The sequence below is a fragment of the Canis lupus genome, chromosome 32 (assembly GCF_048164855.1).
Source record: "Canis lupus baileyi chromosome 32, mCanLup2.hap1, whole genome shotgun sequence".
Lineage (NCBI taxonomy): Eukaryota > Metazoa > Chordata > Mammalia > Carnivora > Canidae > Canis > Canis lupus.
The window spans coordinates 16,640,619-16,660,802 of NC_132869.1; the positions used below are offsets into that span (position 1 = coordinate 16,640,619).

Here is a 20,184-nt window from a genome sequence, read left to right on the forward strand (position 1 = left end):
GAAACGAGAGCTTTAAATGATAAACTGGACCAGATGGATTTCACAGATATCTACAGAACTTTACATCCAAACTCAACTGAATACACATTCTTCTCAAGTGCACATGGAACTTTCTCCAGAATAGACCACATATTGGGTCACAAATCGGGTCTGAACCGATACCAAAAGATTGGGATTGTCCCCTGCATATTCTCAGACCATAATGCCTTGAAGTTAGAACTAAATCACAACAAGAAGTTTGGAAGGACCTCAAACACGTGGAGGTTAAGGACCATCCTGCTAAAAGATAAAAGGGTCAACCAGGAAATTAAGGAAGAATTAAAAAGATTCATGGAAACTAATGAGAATGAAGATACAACCGTTCAAAATCTTTGGGATGCAGCAAAAGCAGTCCTAAGGGGGAAATACATCGCAATACAAGCATCCATTCAAAAACTGGAAAGAACTCAAATACAAAAGCTAACCTTACACATAAAGGAGCTAGAGAAAAAACAGCAAATAGATCCTACACCCAAGAGAAGAAGGGAGTTAATAAAGATTCGAGCAGAACTCAACGAAATCGAGACCAGAAGAACTGTGGAACAGATCAACAGAACCAGGAGTTGGTTCTTTGAAAGAATTAATAAGATAGATAAACCATTAGCCAGCCTTATTAAAAAGAAGAGAGAGAAGACTCAAATTAATAAAATCATGAATGAGAAAGGAGAGATCACTACCAACACCAAGGAAATACAAACGATTTTAAAAACATATTATGAACAGCTATATGCCAATAAATTAGGCAATCTAGGAGAAATGGACGCATTCCTGGAAAGCCACAAACTACCAAAACTGGAACAGGAAGAAATAGAAAACCTGAACAGGCCAATAACCAGGGCGGAAATTGAAGCAGTCATCAAAAGCCTCCCAAGACACAAGAGTCCAGGGCCAGATGGCTTCCCAGGGGAATTTTATCAAACGTTTAAAGAAGAAACCATACCTATTCTCCTAAAGCTGTTTGGAAAGATAGAAAGAGATGGAGTACTTCCAAATTCGTTCTATGAAGCCAGCATCACCTTAATTCCAAAGCCAGACAAAGACCCCACCAAAAAGGAGAATTACAGACCAATATCCCTGATGAACATGGATGCAAAAATTCTCAACAAGATACTGGCCAATAGGATCCAACAGTACATTAAGAAAATTATTCACCATGACCAAGTAGGATTTATCCCTGGGACACAAGGCTGGTTCAACACCCGTAAAACAATCAGTGTGATTCATCATATCAGCAAGAGAAAAACCAAGAACCATATGATCCTCTCATTGGATGCAGAGAAAGCATTTGACAAAATACAGCATCCATTCCTGATCAAAACTCTTCAGAGTGTAGGGATAGAGGGAACATTCCTCAGCATCTTAAAAGCCATCTATGAAAAGCCCACAGCAAATATCATTCTCAATGGGGAAGCACTGGGAGCCTTTCCCCTAAGATCAGGAACAAGACAGGGATGTCCACTCTCACCACTGCTGTTCAACATAGTACTGGAAGTCCTAGCCTCAGCAACCAGACAACAAAAAGACATTAAAGGCATTCAAATTGGCAAAGAAGAAGTCAAACTCTCTCCCTCTTCGCCGATGACATGATACTCTATATAGAAAACCCAAAAGTCTCCACCCCAAGATTGCTAGAACTCATACAGCAATACGGTAGTGTGGCAGGATACAAAATCAATGCCCAGAAGTCAGTGGCATTTCTATACACTAACAATGAGACTGAAGAAAGAGAAATTAAGGAGTCAATCCCATTTACAATTGCACCCAAAAGCATAAGATACCTAGGAATAAACCTAACCAAAGATGTAAAGGATCTATACCCTCAAAACTATAGAGCACTTCTGAAAGAAATTGAGGAAGACACAAAGAGATGGAAAAATATTCCATGCTCATGGATTGGCAGAATTAATATTGTGAAAATGTCAATGTTACCCAGGGCAATTTACACGTTTAATGCAATCCCTATCAAAATACCATGGACTTTCTTCAGAGAGTTAGAACAAATTATTTTAAGATTTGTGTGGAATCAGAAAAGACCCCGAATAGCCAGGGGAATTTTAAAAAAGAAAAGCATATCTGGGGGCATCACAATGCCAGATTTCAGGTTGTACTACAAAGCTGTGGTCATCAAGACAGTGTGGTACTGGCACAAAAACAGACCCATAGATCAGTGGAACAGAATAGAGAATCCAGAAGTGGACCCTGAACTTTATGGGCAACTAATATTCGATAAAGGAGGAAAGACTATCCATTGGAAGAAAGACAGTCTCTTCAATAAATGGTGCTGGGAAAATTGGACATCCACATGCAGAAGAATGAAACTACACCACTCTCTTTCACCATACACAAAGATAAACTCAAAATGGATGAAAGATCTAAATGTGAGACAAGATTCCATCAAAATCCTAGAGAAGAACACAGGCAACACCCTTTTTGAACTCGGCCATAGTAACTTCTTGCAAGATACATCCACGAAAGCAAAAGAAACAAAAGCAAAAATGAACTATTGGGACTTCATCAAGATAAGAAGCTTTTGCACAGCAAAGGATACAGTCAACAAAACTCAAAGACAACCTACAGAATGGGAGAAGATATTTGCAAATGACATATCAGATAAAGGGCTAGTTTCCAAGATCTATAAAGAACTTATTAAACTCAACACCAAAGAAACAAACAATCCAATCATGAAATGGGCAAAAGACATGAACAGAAATCTCACAGAGGAAGACATAGACATGGCCAACATGCACATGAGAAAATGCTCTGCATCACTTGCCATCAGGGAAATACAAATCAAAACCACAATGAGATACCACCTCACACCAGTGAGAATGGGGAAAATTAACAAGGCAGGAAACCACAAATGTTGGAGAGGATGCGGAGAAAAGGGAACCCTCCTGCACTGTTGGTGGGAATGTGAACTGGTGCAGCCACTCTGGAAAACTGTGTGGAGGTTCCTCAAAGAGTTCAAAATAGACCTGCCCTACGACCCAGCAATTGCACTGTTGGGGATTTACCCCAAAGATACAAATGCAATGAAACGCCGGGACACCTGCACCCCGATGTTTATAGCAGCAATGGCCACGATAGCCAAACTCTGGAAGGAGCCTCGGTGTCCAACGAAAGATGAATGGATAAAGAAGCTGTGGTTTATGTATACAATGGAATATTACTCAGCTATTAGAAATGACAAATACCCACCATTTGCTTCAACGTGGATGGAACTGGAGGGTATTATGCTGAGTGAAGTAAGTCAGTCGGAGAAGGACAAACATTATATGTTCTCATTCATTTGGGGAATATAAATAATAGTGAAAGGGAATATAAGGGAAGGGAGAAGAAATGTGTGGGAAATATCAGAAAGGGTGACAGAACGTAAAGACTGCTAACTCTGGGAAACGATCTAGGGGTTGTAGAAGGGGCGGAGGGCGGGGGGTGGGAGTGAATGGGTGACGGGCACTGGGGGTTATTCTGTATGTTAGTAAATTGAACACCAATAAAAAATAAAAAAAAAGAAATATTAGATAGTGATTCACAAGTAGTTTCAAATGTATCATAGTCTGTCTTTTCAAATTTCTTGCAAACTTCCTGTTTAACTTTCTTTAAGACTGTTTCTTCATGTGTTTGAAACTGCATAATCAAATAAGTAGGAAAAAACAGGACCACAAATATTACACACAAAATACATCTATCAATTTCTTTAGAGATCTAAATGATTATTCTTACATCCAAAAAAAAATTCAAACTGTCATAGCATTCTTTTTTTCTAATCTTTGTTTTGGGTAATGGAAAAAATTGATTTTTCCAATCACTATTTATATTAGAATATAATTGTGCTTGTAGAATATAATTGATCTAGAAATATGACATTTTACATTTCACTACTTCCATATTTACATGCAAATAGAAAGTTTTTCCTCAATATACATTTGTCTATCTTTATAAATTTTAGACCTATAATATAATAGATTAAATTAACTTAAAAATTATGTTATGTGACCTATATTACTGAAATTACAACTGCTTAAATTAAAGAGATACAGAAATGCCAATTCCTCACAAAAATTCCCTTTGAACTAAATCAGAATAAGCTGGCTACACATATATACTAAATATATAGGAATGTCACATAAAATATGAAAAAATATTATATTATAGAGTTAAGCCTGAAACCAACAAGAAAAATATCTAGGTACCTAAGGTGGTTTACCTATGATTTAGAAGTGAATTCCAGGACTTAGCTAGAGTTACATCCTCCACACCCTTTATATTAAGAATGTTTTAAATGTTTCAAATGTAATTTTTAAAATGAAATGGAAACCATATAAAAATTAGTGAAAGGGAATAAAGGGAAAGGAGAGAAAATGAGTGAAAATGTTTTAAATGTTTCAAATGTAATTTTTAAAATGAAATGGAAACCATATAAAAATTAGTGAAAGGGAATAAAGGGAAAGGAGAGAAAATGAGTGAAAATATCAGTGAGGGTGACAAAACATGAGAGACACCTAACTCTGGGAAATGAACAAGGGGTAGTGGAAGGGGAGGTGGGCGGGGGGTTGGGGTGACTGGGTGATGGGCACTGAGGGGGGCACTTGGCGGGATGAGCACTGGGTGTTACACTGTATGTTGGCAAATTGAACTCCAATAAAAATTTTTTTAAAAAAGAAGAGAAATGGAAACCATAAGGCAAAAGCAGGAGAGAATGAGATAATTCCCTCTGTACTTTGTGTTGAGGGACACAGAACACTGGAAAAGACTAACATGTGGCCCTAACATTTGGGATTAGTTTCTGAATCTAGTCTGGAAAATCATAAAGGGGGGATGGAGATTAGTGCATGGACCTGCTAATTTAGAGGTGGAACTGAAAGGTGAAGTACTACTCCATATTGATATGCATTCTCAGCATCTTTGAAAGAGAAGAATTCATGAGGGATTCCCTGTGGGCCACGTGGAAGACAGAACATCTCTGGAAGAATAAACATATTCAGTATTGGAAAGCTGACATATTGCCTGATAATTCCTAAGCATTTAAGAGACAGCAACAAAGTGTAAATAGGAATACATTCTCTCTAATCTGAGAAATGTATATGGGAGCTCCCCACTAATTAGACAGGAATAAAGGAAAGAAAAGGAAAAATATCTGAAGCCCCATTAAAGCACCCACCATGGCGCCTGGGTGGCTCAGTCAGTTAAATGTCTGCCTTCTGCTCAGGTCATGATCCTGGGGTCCTGGGATCAAGTTCCATGTTGGGCTCCCCGCTTAGCAGGGTATCTGCTGCTCCCTCCCCTTCGTTAGCTCCCACATTTTGTACTCTCTCTGTAACATAAATAGATAAAATTTTTAAAAATATACACAAATAAAGCACCCACAAGAGAAAGATGTAGCCTTATGGATCTGATTCTGCCCTATATTCTTGAAGGCTAACCCATACGGATTGCACCAGGCTTCACTCTGGCTGTTGGTTGATTTCAGCCAGTAGAAATTACCCATAGGATACTGGGAAGGAGGACAATAAAAGAGAATTTGGTTTATTTATTCCCTTGGTTCCTCCCAGCCCTGGTGTGAGTTGGCAGTGTTTATATTCTTCCACCTAAGGCCTCAAGTATGGTAGTGGTTTTTTACTCCTATTAGCCATGGCATGTTTCACCTTTCCTTTGATTTTTTGTGTTCTTTTTATTTTTGTTTTTGCTTTTTTACCTTTCCTTTGGAAAACACTTTCTTCATTAAACTCTTGGAAGTTATCCCTTTTGGATGTGCCATCTATTTCCTACCACCTTGACTTACAGAGACCTTTATCCATTAAGCCAGAATTTTTTTCATCCCTTTCTATCTCCTTCCTACCCAGCCTCCTACAATTCTGAAGGCCTCAGAAACAGGGTTAAGAGGCCAAGGAATGCCTTCCAGAAATTCAATGCAGAGAGAAAAGAAGGAGGCCATACTTGCTCCATCTCACCTCAGACTTTTACTCATGCACTTGACTCAAGTCAAAGGTGGGGAAGAAAAAAAAAAAAAAAAAAAAAAGGTGGGGAAGAGTTCCAACACCAAATGAAGTTTAGTGTTTTGACTATTACATGAGACTCTAATGATCCCATAGAACCTGAAAATTATATTACCAAATTGAGACAATATTTGGTGTCTCTAAATAACCATATCATTCTTTATTAGCTAAGGACAGCCAGAAATGTCATCAACTACTAGAATATTCACCTATCACTTCAGAAGACTAAACATACAGAGGATCAGTATAAAGGAACAGGGTAGACACATCAAGTTACTTTATGATTAAATCCCACAAAGTCATGCCTCTTCAATTTACCAGTTATATAGAGAAGTGAAATATAAGTAGGAAGGATATGCACCAAAATATTGATGGCTGTGGACCTTGGGTAGATGATAACCAAAGTTAGTTTGACGTTATATGTTTATCCACTTTATACCTTTTATCAAAACTCTATAAAGCAGCAATGTTAATCTCTGTTTAAATTTGTGGATGTATGGGCAAATGAATGTTTATTATATTATTCTTGATATTTTCTTCTGTATTTTACAACTGGGCCTTTCAGGAGCCCCTAGGTGGCTCAGTAGTTGAGCATCTGGCTTTGGCTCAGGTCACAATCCCAAGGATCAAATCTCACATCAGGCTCCCTTCAGGGAGCCTGATTTCCCTCTGCCTATGTCTCTGTCTCTCTCTGTGTGTTTCTCATGAATAAATAAAATCTTTAAAAAATAAAACTGGGCCTTTTATTGTTAAATCAATATATTCTTAGTCTTCACAAATACTATTTTGTTTAATACACACAGACATGTTGATTTATACTACTGGCCTGAAAAATGGCTCTGCTATTGGTCATTCCTTAGTTTATAATCTGTGTTGAAACTTCAAGAGTCCTTAGAAAGGCAGGAATTCAAAAATCTACTGCAAAGATATAAATGCTAATGGGGAACTAAATGACATTGTTAGATATAGCTCATTTTGCAGTTATAATTACGGGCAGTCAGACATAGGGCTGTAACTCAAGAACTTATTAATGGGAATCCCTGAAGCAGAACTATTGAACTGACAAGTATGTCTGTAAGAACTAGACATAACACACCCCCAACAAGAATCTTTCACTGAAATGACTTCCTAAATTTAGAAATTGACACTTGTCTGTTTTATAGCTCCTATTAGAAAGAGATTTTTCCTTACTTTACAAACTACTCCAAACCCTTCAGTCAATATTAAATTGTTGTTTTCCAATTTTATTGAAAGCTGCTGGAAGCATTTTTGGCCTTTGACAAGATAGTCCCCATGCTCTGAGAATGATCAATCTGCATTGTACTTTGATGTAACCTAAATTAAATTGGGCCATTAGCTGTCTGATTCCAGGCTCAATGTCAAAACTTAAAAAAACGGAACCCAACATCTGACCTTCACACCAAAAAATAAATACACACATACATACACGAAATTTTTTTTAAACTAGCAATATATTTCCTGAAGCCTATTGATGAGACATCAAAAGAAAATATATTGTATAACAAAGAGCAAAACTTTCTAAAAAGCGCCATTGCCTAATTCTATTCTAAACCCCTCATAATTTGGCACCTATTCCTCAAACTCTCTTCTATCTCTCAACGCTTCAACCTACCATTACATTCTATCTCTACCCCAATCTCATATTCTTATTCCAATCCCCACTTGTCAGATCTACTTTTTCTTCAAAAAAAATACTCACGTTCTTTCTACTTTAAATAAATGTATTCTCTTTTACTAATTATTTAGCCTCTTTTAATGCAATACCCCAGTCAAAAGAGTAAAATCCCATAGGCTCAATATATCACAAAAAATAATTTTCCTAGGAAAACCTGGACATAGAGTTGCTAGGTTTTGCAAATAAAAATACAGAAAACGCGGTTAAATATGAATTTTGGATTAAAAAACAATCTTTTGGGATTCCTGGGTGGTGCAACGGTTTGGCACCTGCCTTTGGCCCAGGGCGCGATCCTGGAGACCTGGGATCGAATCCCACGTCAGGCTCCCGGTGCATGGAGCCTGCTTCTCCCTCTGCCTATGTCTCTGCCTCTCTCTCTCTCTCTCTCTCTCTCTCTCTGTGTGACTATCATAAATAAATAAAAAATAAAAATAAAAATAAACAATCTTTTTTTTTACTATAAGAGCATCCAAAAGAAATATTTTGGATATATTTATACTGAAAATATATTTGTTGTTCACCTGGAATTAAAGTTTAACTGGTGTCCTGATTTCTATCTGCGACCCTTAAAGGGAAGATTTATAAATATTTTGTTATGATTTTTGTCCTTGTGACAACTATAAAACATAGGATCTGAGTAACACCCATGGTCCTTCACCTCAGAATGTTGTTAAATTAAGTATTTGTGATAGAATAAGAATAATTCATATACCTTCTGTGGGTTGTTTCCTAAACTTTTCACTGGCATTTCTTTATATGTTTGATGCCTGTGGTAAGGTCCTGCAAATCAGTTAAGGAAAATATTCTTTTTAAATGCTCATTATCAACAAAGGGACATTTACAGAAAAGTGTAAGATTTTCATTCAGGTCATCCTACTATTGAAAAAAAGGGGGGGGGGGCTCTCATTGTCTTGGAAGCCAAAACTTATATTATTAACACTAAGATTTCCTCTCACTCTAAAATAAAAAAATAAAGGAAGATAGAAGAACTCAATTTCTAGAATGCCCTAAATCTGAACACAAGGATCATTGATGTGCTCTAGAACATTCAGATTCAATTCTTGTGCTGAATTAGATGAATGATGTAATTTTTCTCATTAATCTTTTCTAGAAAAAGAAGAAGGAGGAGGAAGAAGAAGAAGAGAAGGAGAAGGGGAAGTGGGGGGAGAGAAAGAAGGAAGGAAGGAAGGAAGGAAGGAAGGAAGGAAGGAAGGAAGGAAGGAAGGAAGGAAGGAGAAGGGAGGAAGGGAGGGAGGGAGAAGGGGGATAAAGGAAGGGAAAGGAAAGAAAAGACAAAGGAACATACTTAACAACTAAGGACTTTTAAAGCAATTGATCTAAAGTTTTCTACCTTTGTGGCTTTCCTGCTAATGTACTCAGGTAAAACTACTCAAGCTGTAAAGCAACATATTTAAGACAAATTTGCTATTGTTACATGTCATTTCTGATTACACAGGCCATGTGTACTATTAATTAAACTGGTAAAAACACATTTAGGGCAAATGGCACATTTAATTCCAGAAGGTGTACATACAAAGATTGAGTGAAACTGGATATGCTTTGACTTCTCTAGTTAATACTCTATGAATGAATATTAAGAAAAAGGAAGAAGCAATGGCCTCATGTTTATAGAATTTAGTGTTCTTAAAGCACATCCCATTGTCCCTTTAGCTTGATAAAAGGGAATGTACTACTAAAAGTTCACCTATGGAGCTGGCATATAACTAACCATATGGGTTCAGGGTATAATTTTATAGGACACAGCATACATTTTAACACAGGAGCCAAAACAGTTCTTTCTCCATACATGCCTAGGTTCCAAAAAAAAAAAAAAAAAAAAAGGCAGAACTGACTTTTCTCCCTAATACTCCAACTAACCCAGTTGAAGAAACTGATTCCCATATCTCTGACCTTGAGTTTAATGAATTTAGAGATCCTAAGGCCCAGGGAAGAATATTCTTATTACCGAACACCATCATGATTCAAGTGATTTGGATTCTGTTACTATTACTGGCCATCTTCATTTTTTTAAAGGTTTTATTTATTCATTCATGACAGACAGAGAGAGACAGAGAGGCAGAGACACAGGCAAAGGGAGAAGCAGGCTCCAAACAGGGAGCCCGATGCAGGACTCGATCCCTGGTCTCCAGGATCACACCCCCGGCTGAAGGCTGCACTAAACCGCTGAGCCACCAGGGCTGTCCCATCTTCATTTTCATATAATGGTAAAAAATATTCAAAGAAGAGGATCATTTTAATGGTCAAAGTGACTGATCATGATTAGCAGGGCCAATTGTATTGGTGTTAGGGAACGGACACAAAGAATATTGTGGATCCCAGAGAATTCATTATTTAGTACTTCCTTTGTTCAGTAATTATAATAAATTGGAAACTGCAGCAACCCAAATAAAGACTACCAAGGACTCAGATCCTATATGAATGAAGTGCTGTGTCACCTAAAGGTTAAGAATCACCATTAAGTTGATATGTTGGCAGATAGTACAGGCAATATAGCATCAGTGTTGTATAGATATGACTGCTGAGGAGGAGTACCTCATCACCAGCTACAGAAATGGTAGTAATGGTTTATGTAGCAGCAGCTATGATTTATATTAATTTATTGCTTTATGTTCCTTCCTTTATCCCATTATATAGCAACTAACATTTTCAGTTTTAGATGAAAGGATGAGTAAATTGTTATCATTCCATGATGATATAGTAATTAATGTGACTTTGCATGCCCCGTCTATTATAGGACATGTAAACTTTTACCAGAACTAATCAAGGATGAGAGGATACTTAAGAGAACAGGGCGTGATGTGCTAAATAATTTTCATTTGCCCTCCATATCCATATTCTACTTTTTTTCATCTTGCTAGGGCTACATACTAGCTTGGAAATCTTGGAGAGGATACTAGACTTTTTAAATGATAAATTATTTTTTTAAAGATTTTATTTATTTATTCATGAGAGACACAGACAGAGAGAGGCAGAGACATAGGAAGAGGGAGGAGAAGCAGGCTCCATGCAGAGAGCCTGATGCAGGACTCAATCCCGGGACTCCAGGATCATGCCCTGAGCCAAAGGCAGAAGCTCAACCACTGAGCCACCCAGGTGTCTCAAGTTCTATATGCTATTTTATACATATAAAAAAATACACACATAATATTTACACACTTAATATAAAAAGAAAAATAAAATATACGAAGTATAAAAAGCCACACAATACTGATACAATTTTAAAGCATAATTTTAAATGAGCATTTCTGAAATCTCTACCCAAATAAAGAACTAGAATATTACCAATGTTCCTAATAGTGTACTTTTCATTATTTTGCTTCTGGTTATTTAACTTTTATAAGCATTTGTTTTCTCGTATGTAAAAAAGATAAGAACGTATACATCCTCAAATTTCATTGGTTCAGTCTTAAATCAAAAATCTAATCATTCCTTCTCTACCACTAAAACCTTAGATCCCCTAGACCAAGTCACTGTAATCTCTTGTTTGAACTACTACTTTAATTTCCTAACTTTTGTCTCCTTGCCTTCTATTCTTCCCATAGAATGCAACATGATTCTTTTATTTATTTTTTTTAAAGATTTTATTTATTCATGATAGACACAGAAAGAGAGAGAGAGAGAGGCAGAGACACAGACAGAGGGAGAAGCAGGCTCCATGCACCGGGAGCCCGACGTGGGACTCGATCCCGGTTCTCCAGGATACCGCCCTGCACCAAAGGCAGGCGCTAAACCGCTGAGCCACCCAGGGAATCCCAACATGATTCTTTTAAAACATTAGTCAAATCATTTAATTCCTCTGCTCAATCATTTCCCAGAATAAAATTCTAACTTCTTACCATGGCTTAGCAGGTGCCACATGGTCTTCTCATTGCCTCCATCTCTAACCCCATTTTTTCCTATTCTCACCTCATCTATTCCACTTCAGCAACCTGGGATATCTCTCCAGGATTTCTCAAGCATCTCATTTAACACTCTAACTTTTATACTTAACTGTTCCCTCTGACTGGAATGTTCTCTCACATTTCCCTAAAGCCCATTCTCTCACTCAGTTTACTTCTTGGTTTTTCCAAAAACCACAAATAATCTTTTCAGATGATGCTTCTACTTAAAATGGCACTTATTTATTGGCCCATCACTCTTTATCTCTTTTCCTTATTTATGTTCTATAGTCATATTATGTATTTGTTCATAGTAAATTATCCATTCTTATAATGTAAACAAAACAAAGAGAGGAACTTTGCCTATATTTTTCAATGCTATGTTGCCAGCATGCAAAATAATACCAAGATATTGATCCTCAACATCTTAGTCTTTGGATGGCTGAAGCCCCCAGACTGTTTGTTGGAAGCAAACAGTATGTTTACTCCTAGCGTACTAACATAATAATTGCCTAAGTGTACTACGTTGTGTTAATGCAAAATGTTGGAAGGACTTCATTACAAAGAATAAAATAAATATTATATACAAATTCAACTATTACACAAAACTTTTAAGACAGTCATGCAAAACCTATAAAAACATGGAAGATGAGTAAATACAATATTCAAAACACTGTGCCTGCAAATGTTTAATTCATAAGTGAATATCTCTGGAAGACCAATGCTGTTATAGGTATTTAATGTGATGATAATGCACCATGGGATGATGTCACAAAGATTTCTGAATGAGAGAAATTGACACACAGGTATCAAGAGCAAGATTAAAATAATCTACGAGATAATAAACAATTATGTGATCACCAATATGTAAGTGAGAAAGATCTGAAAAAAATGGAAGAGGTTCCTGAAGATATTTTCTTCATGTGTTATTGACCTCAAAATACCAGACCTTTACAGAAAGGTAATGAAGACAAACTGGAAATAAACATGCTACTTTGGTTTATTTGAAAGTATAGGTTTACAATCAGTGGAAACTTACCTTAGAAAACTCAGCCCTGGGGGTACCTGGGTGACTCAGTGGCTGAGCATCTGCCTTTGGCTCAGGTTGTGATCCCAGAGTCCTGGGATGGAGTCCCACATCAGACTCCCTACAGGGAGGCTGCTACTCCCTCTACCTGTGTCTCTGCCTCTCTCTCTGTGTCTCTCATGAATAAATAAATAAAATCTTAAAAAAAAAGGCAAGCCCAAATCTGGGCAGGGAGTGACAGGGGGAGCCAGATAAACATGTCTAAAATAACTGAAGGTACTGTGAGAACAGATTCCATATAAGAATTCTTTAGGATGTGTCTATGTATAAATAGTTCATAAGAGAACCAATTCTGCATAGTTACAGATAATTAAAGATGTGTGTCCTTTTTATAAAAACCATCTAATAGTGTTCAAGTGATATACCAAAACAATCCTTTTATATCTGTACAGCAATTTTCCTATTTTTAAGTCTCCACAGAGAAAAATAAGAATGGTGATGTCAGCTACTACCATCAGCACTTACTTTCACTTTGTGAAGTCTAACAAGAAAAACAAAATATAATAAAAATTAGAATTAAAAAAGGATGAAGAACACAGTGAAAAGCAGGTTGGCCTCAGAAGCAGCTGCACAATGTACATAAGGTTCTCCAAGACGATAATTCTTACATGATCCTTTGCATAACTTCAAATATGTGATCTTCATTTGCATACTTTCAAATATGAAGATTCTGTGGTCTCCACTAAGCAAGACAGAGCTCAGTCACTTGGTCACAAATTAGGACCAAGGAGCAACATATTTGCATATTAGGTATGCAATATCCTGAACTTCTTAAACCATTCAAAAAGTTGCACAAATTCAATTATAACTTTTTTAATGTAAAGGCAGCATAATTATTTTTTACTTCCCTCATAACATTTTTAGTAATGTCCTATCAGTTTTAGCATCTTTGTCAGAGACTCTTCATGAATTTTCAGCATAAAATGGAGCATAGAAGTTACAAAGTAGTCATTAATCTAACAACTAAATAGTACACAGTGTTAATTTTGTCCATATATACTGTCACATCACAGTCCATAAAAATTACCAAGAAATCCTAGACACCAGGCCAACTAAATTCTGATAAAATGTTTACCATGTCACAACGAAAAGAATATGTATTTATATATATATATATATATATATATTCAGAAGACTTTCCCAAGAGACCATTGTTGGTATATTTATGGTGAATATTACATAGTGAGAACTCTTGTAAAATTATTTGTATTCAAAATTCATGTGGCAGCCTCTCAATAATAGATTTTTTATTACATATTGTTTACACTTCAAATAGAAGAATCTGAGTTGAATTATTCATTTTGTCTAGGAATTATTTGTTTTCCTTTCAAGATACATTTAATATTTAACACAATTTTTCCTATCTCCTATAATTTCAAACATGTTAATAGTTCTCATCAGAAAAATATACCTAAGTCATAAAATTCAACACATTAAAACAGGGAAGAAGATACTTGTTTTGAGAAGAAAATAAGCAGAATTAGGTATACTCAGATGCCTCCTCCCTTTCTTTCTGAGATTCAGAACATTTATTTCTATGTATTAATCTCTTTGCTGTAGAGGGTTGAGAATCATCAACATTTGATTTTTAGAATCTCAAGACAATCATTTGGAATTGTTTCTTTATAATTGGATTCTGTCAATGTTTAATAACTTCATTCCTGTTACTGTATGTATTAATGTTGAGTTCCTCTTTATTACTAAATGGTACTTAGTGCATGAATGTGCCATGATTTGTGTGTACATTTTCCTGTTATTGGGCATTTTATTGTTTATAGTTCTCAACTATTATGAATAATGCTCATGTAAAATTCTTACACAGCTATTTTTGTGGACAAATGCTTTAAGTTCCCTCAGATGTATAGCTAGGAGTAGATTTCCTGGATCTTAGGGAATTTCTAAAGGGCAGCAATGCTCTGTATCTTGATTGGGTGTTAATGAAGGGTGTATATTTGTCAACATTCACTTAACTACACATTTAAGATCTATACATATTACTGTATATAATTTTATCTTTAAAAAAATACTTGGAATGTATTTCTCATTATTTTACTCAACCATTAATAGTTTTTTCGCAATATCAAAATTCAAGTACAAATTATCAAACCCATTTAGAGTGTAATTTAGGTTATTTAAAGAATTTTTATGTACATCATTATAATCTTGAATTTTTTAGCAATTCTATTTGCTAGCTGAAGAAAATGTTATCACTGATTTATAGACAAGGATAGTGAGGCATCCAGAGATTAAATGGCCTGACAGAGTCACATAATAAGAGATATTAGAAGAGTTCAGCATCCTTGGTCCAGTGGAGCCAACAACAATATCAAGGAGCTGTTTTTATGGAAATCTTTCTGCATCATGTTTAAAAAATTTCTCCAGTGAATAAGTTTCAAAAAAAAAAAAAAAAGCCTCCAGTTATAACCCAATGCACTGCTACTTCAAATTAGGTACAATGGTAAGAGACACTGACCTTTGGAGACTTCCTAAAATTATTTCAAATTAACACCTACATCATTTTCTATTATTTGTTTATTGGGGTAATGCTGAAACAGAAAACATTTTGCATTTGCACAACCACTGTTGGATCCATTCCATGAAACTTTTAGAAGGCTGATATAGAATGGGTAGAAATTATTGAATTTACTAGACCAATGAGAATAACAGCATTCCAGTAATAAAGCTGTACTCTGAGCAGATGCTCATCTTTAATGCAAACAGCTCTTCTTGATATATCATTATGAATCCATATCTTATTGTACAGCTGCCATTTTTATGTCATGTGAATCTGAGTATTATTTATGTATCTTTCTTTCCCATTTCTTTACACTTCTCCCCTACTCTCTGTTTTATGACATGCAGGCAATGTGGTTGACTATTACTTTCATATCCACACTATGACTCAAGGCCATAATTACAGTTTCTTTCATATTTATATGTATATATTGGGTTTTACAGGAAATATATGAAACAGTGACTGCTTACCTCTTTTCATAGGTAATTTCTGTTGGGGTAATTATATAGAGATAGGCTTGGACGTTCCCTTCGATGTGCGCTAATTGGGAGTAAACATAGTGAGAGGTGGAAAATTTGCAGAACAGAGGATGGTTCCAAGATTGGGAGAAGGAGTTAGTAGGAAATTACACTATTATTGAGGCATAAAACTATTATTAGCATAGCCATACTAGTAACTGTCAGACATATCATTAGTTCAGAACCATTTATCTAAAACAGAGTGTCTCTTCCCCTCCTAGCAATTAACAACACTTCCCTATTTTTGTGTGTTTATATAAACCAGGGATGGGAGCCAGACAGACCCTAAACATGAGAAAAATTAGTTGGTTGGGGATCATGGAAAACTGGAGAAAGACAGTGCACAATATTCGTAAGTATAATAGCATCTACTTAACTCTAGCTACTTACTTATTTGCTAGATGGAGAAATTCAAGTGTGGTACTCCTACAAAGGAATCTGAAAGTTCTTGGATGTTAGAAATTAAATTGATTTATTTTAAACACTATTCATGACAAACAAGTCCATCAAAGCCATGATGTTCAGTTCAAAGCCACCATCTTGTGACATCTACTTTAACAATGGTTTAACCTTCTATTAACCTCTTCTCCTAATATTGGAGCCATCCTCTCTTCTGCAGATTCTTCTCTCCTTTCCATGTTTCTTCTCAATTAGAGGATACCACAGGGAACTTCCAACCCTATCTTCACATTATTACTCCAATATTAATTACATATCCAATTATTAATGCTAATAATTCTCCCACTCTTCATGGGTCTTTTGACTTTTTATAAACCTTGACTCTCTCCCTTTTTGGGGGATAAGGTGGCTGAATTTACCATTTTTAATTTTTCCCAACTTGACTAATCCATTGATTTTAAACACTCTCTGACATAACTCTTGATTACTCTCAATCTCTATGAATAGTGGATTTATTCTTAGTTGCAGTTGTCTCTCCAGTTTTCCATAGACACACACTGTGGTACCTATGTTAAAGACTGTCTGAGCTAAGTATGCATTTTCCCATAAAACAGAAGCAGAAAGTGAGAACAGCTAATAAATGTTTGGAAACCAATGAACTACAAATAAAATGCCATATCTTTAATATATTCAAATACTTAAGAGAATATCAGAGTGTTGTTAAACATCAGATAGTACACATTCCCCAAAATGTGCCCGACCACTAACTTTTTACTCTAGCATATCTATTTGCAGTTTTTAAAGTCAAGGTGGGTGAAGTAATTAACATAGTTTACAGGATAATTTCAATATTCCATTTTCCTCATTTCTACCATTTTCATTTCTCCAGTCCAACTTTTGGTTACCCAAGTTCCCTACCTTTTTTTCTCCCAGGTCATTGGGAAGGATCCCACCCCATATTTCAAAACAATGATTGTCTTCTTTCCATGAAAGTGTCCCTTTCTAATGATGTATTCCCTGAGATCCTTCATGATGCTTTCTCTTTTCTCAAATATGCAATATTCTTTCCCTAACTGTTCTACATTAACTTCATTTCTTTTACCATATAAAATATGGAATCAACCACAACTAAATAACCTCAGCTTCCCACTGACAAATCTAGTTCTCTACCTAAATTTGTAGCTGTATACCCTTTCTCCCTGCTTTAATAGATAACCCACTCCTGACTTTATTGAATGCCAACCTCTCTCTTTATGTACTGTATACAATTCTTTCCGTTTCTATTGATTACTTAAGTTCATTGCTCCTTCAATTGCCCCTCGATTTTCTGGATCAACACAGTTTAAGGACATAATAGATTTTTTTTAAATCAAAATAAAAACAGCAGGCAGAGTTAAGATGGCAGAGGAGTAAAGAAACCCTGCATCTGTCTCATCCCTTGAATATAACTAGATAGTTATCAAATCATTCTGAATAGCTGAGAAATCAATTGGAGGTCTGAGGAAACAAATGTTGCAAGTCTACAAGTAGAAAAGTGGCCAACATTTGGAAGGTAGGAGGTGCAGAGACTTGAATCTCATGTGATACAGCTGCAGATACGGCAGAGGGTAGGGGGCTGGCTTATGGAGGCTAATGCAAAGTATTAGAAGCAATGGGTGCCAAACTGTGACTTTTAGAAGTCTGCTACAGGGGGTATGTGCGCAGTTTAAAGGTGCTCAAGCAGTGAAGTAGGGCAGAATCCCAGATGTGACAGTATGGGCTAAGGATCCCCAGGGTCCCAGGAAGAACGGCTGGTGCCTAAGTACAGCAGAGCTCCCAAGCATAGGAGTGCAGAAGCTGGCAGAGAACAGTGAGTCCAGGTGCAGGCTTTCTGCTCTGTGTTGCCATAAACTGAAAATTGCTGCACCATCGTGTTATAACATTTCTCAGTGGGTGCAACAAAAAGCAGAAGCCAGGTGAGGCACCCCTCAGCACTCCCCTGCCCCCCACCCCCTAGGAACAGAACAGTGTGGGTCTGAGCTGCAGAAGTCCCTAAAACTTGTAGTTTTGAAAACTCAGTTGTGTGGCTGCGATAAAAACACTTGGACACGGGATAGATGAACATAGAGCTCTAATGGCAACCACGGAGAGGAGTGATTGCTCCTCTATGAAGGGGGCACAAATTTTCAGCTCTGGAGCTAGAGAGAGGAGGCTACCACACCATATTATTCATCCCACCCATCAGTGCTGAAGTCTTCAGGGAGCAAAACAGTACCATCTAGTGGAGCCAAGAGCCATTTACACCAAGCCCAAGCTCCCTGGGCCCTGGAAGCACATTTCCACTAGGGCAAGTAGACCTGAGAACCAGCACAACAGGCTCCTCCCCCAGAAGACCTGCACAAACAACTCACTCACACTCACTAAGTTTATTGATTATGGAGGGCTGTAAATCTTCAGTTTTTGGGGAAAGTGGTATATAGCATTCTTTCTATTTTTATTCTTTAGTCTTTTATTAGTATTTTTTCAGTTATTTTCTTATTTTTTTACTTCTTTATTCTTTATTTTTTCTTTTACATATACATTATGTATCTTTTATTCTTTGTTTCCTTTCACTGTATTTATTGTGTGTGTGTATGTGTGTGTGTGTGTATATATATATATATAACACAATTAGAACCCAATGTTCTAATTTGGGATCAAACAAGCAGACCAAAACACACTCAGGATCTAGATTTGTTTGTTTTGTTGTTCTTGTTGCTTTTGTTTTTTTTTCATTTTCTTTCTTCTATTCTTTCCTGGAAAAAAAAATGACAGGGCAGAGAAATTCACCCCAAAAGAAGAACAGGACTTAATATTCAGAGCCAGGGATTTAATTATACAAATATAAGTAAGATGTCTGAACTAGAATTTAACAGAATGATTATCAAGATACAAGCTGAGCTTGAAAAAAGCATAGAAGGCACTAAACAATAACTTATTGTTGTGTTTGAAGAACTAAAATCTAGTCAAGCCAAAATTTAAAATGCTATTATTCAATACAGTCCAAGTGGAATCAATAAAAACAAGGATGAATAAAGCAGAGAGTGAATCAGTGGTACAGAAGATAAAATTATGGAAAATAAGGGAGATGAACAGAAGGAAAGAAAACTATTAGATTCTAAAGGTAGCCTTAGGAAAACCAGTGATTCCATAGAATTAAATAATATCCATATTATAAGAGTATCAGAAGATGAAGAGCAGGATGTTTATTCAAACAAATTATAGCTGAGAACTTCCCAAATATTGAGAAGGAAATAGATATTCAAATCCATGAGGCAGAGAGAACTCCCCTCAAAATCAACAAAAATAGGTCAGCACCTCAACATATTATAGTGAAACTTGAAAATTACAAAGATAAAGAGAAAATCTTGAAAGTATCCCAGGACAAGAGGTCCTTAACCTGCAAGGGTAGACACATAAGGCTGGCAACCAACTTAACCACAGAGTCCTAGCAGCCCAGAGAGGACTGGCATGATATATTCAGGGTAAGAAATGACAAAAACATGCAACCAAGAATACTTTATCCAGCAAGGCTATCATTAAAAACAGAAGGAGAGATAAAGAGTTTCCAAGACAAAAACTAAACAAATTTGTGAACCCTAAATAAGCACTGCAAGAACTATTAAAGGGGATCCTTTGGGTAGAAAGAGAGATCAAAATAAAAAAGACCAGGGCAGCCTGAGTGGCTCAGCAGTTTAGTGCTGCCTTCAGCCCAGGGCCTGATCCTGGGGACCCAGGATCGAGTCCCACATTGGGCTTGCTGCATGGAGCCTGCTTCTCCCTCTGCCTCTCTCCCTCTCTCTTTCTCTCTCTGTGTCTCTTATGAATAAATAAATAAAATCTTTAAATAAACAAACAAACAAATTAAAAAGACCAAAAAGGAACAGAGACAATCAACAGGAAATATTTTACAAGTAATACAATGGCACAATATTAATATTTTTCAAGAATTACTCTCAATGAAAATGGACTAAATGTTCCAACCAAAAGACATAAAATATCAGAACACAAAAAAAA

General features: G+C 36.4%; 1 long non-coding RNA gene across 1 annotated transcript in view; it reads left to right on the forward strand.

The window, feature by feature from the left end:
- Window positions 1-16,015: 16,015 nt before the first annotated feature.
- Window positions 16,016-20,184, forward strand: part of LOC140622641 (uncharacterized) — a 47,923-nt gene continuing 43,754 nt past the window's right edge. Inside the window, exon 1 of the long non-coding RNA XR_012022337.1 lies at window positions 16,016-16,102. This is a non-coding gene — a long non-coding RNA (uncharacterized lncRNA). The remainder of the gene's footprint in view (window positions 16,103-20,184) is intronic.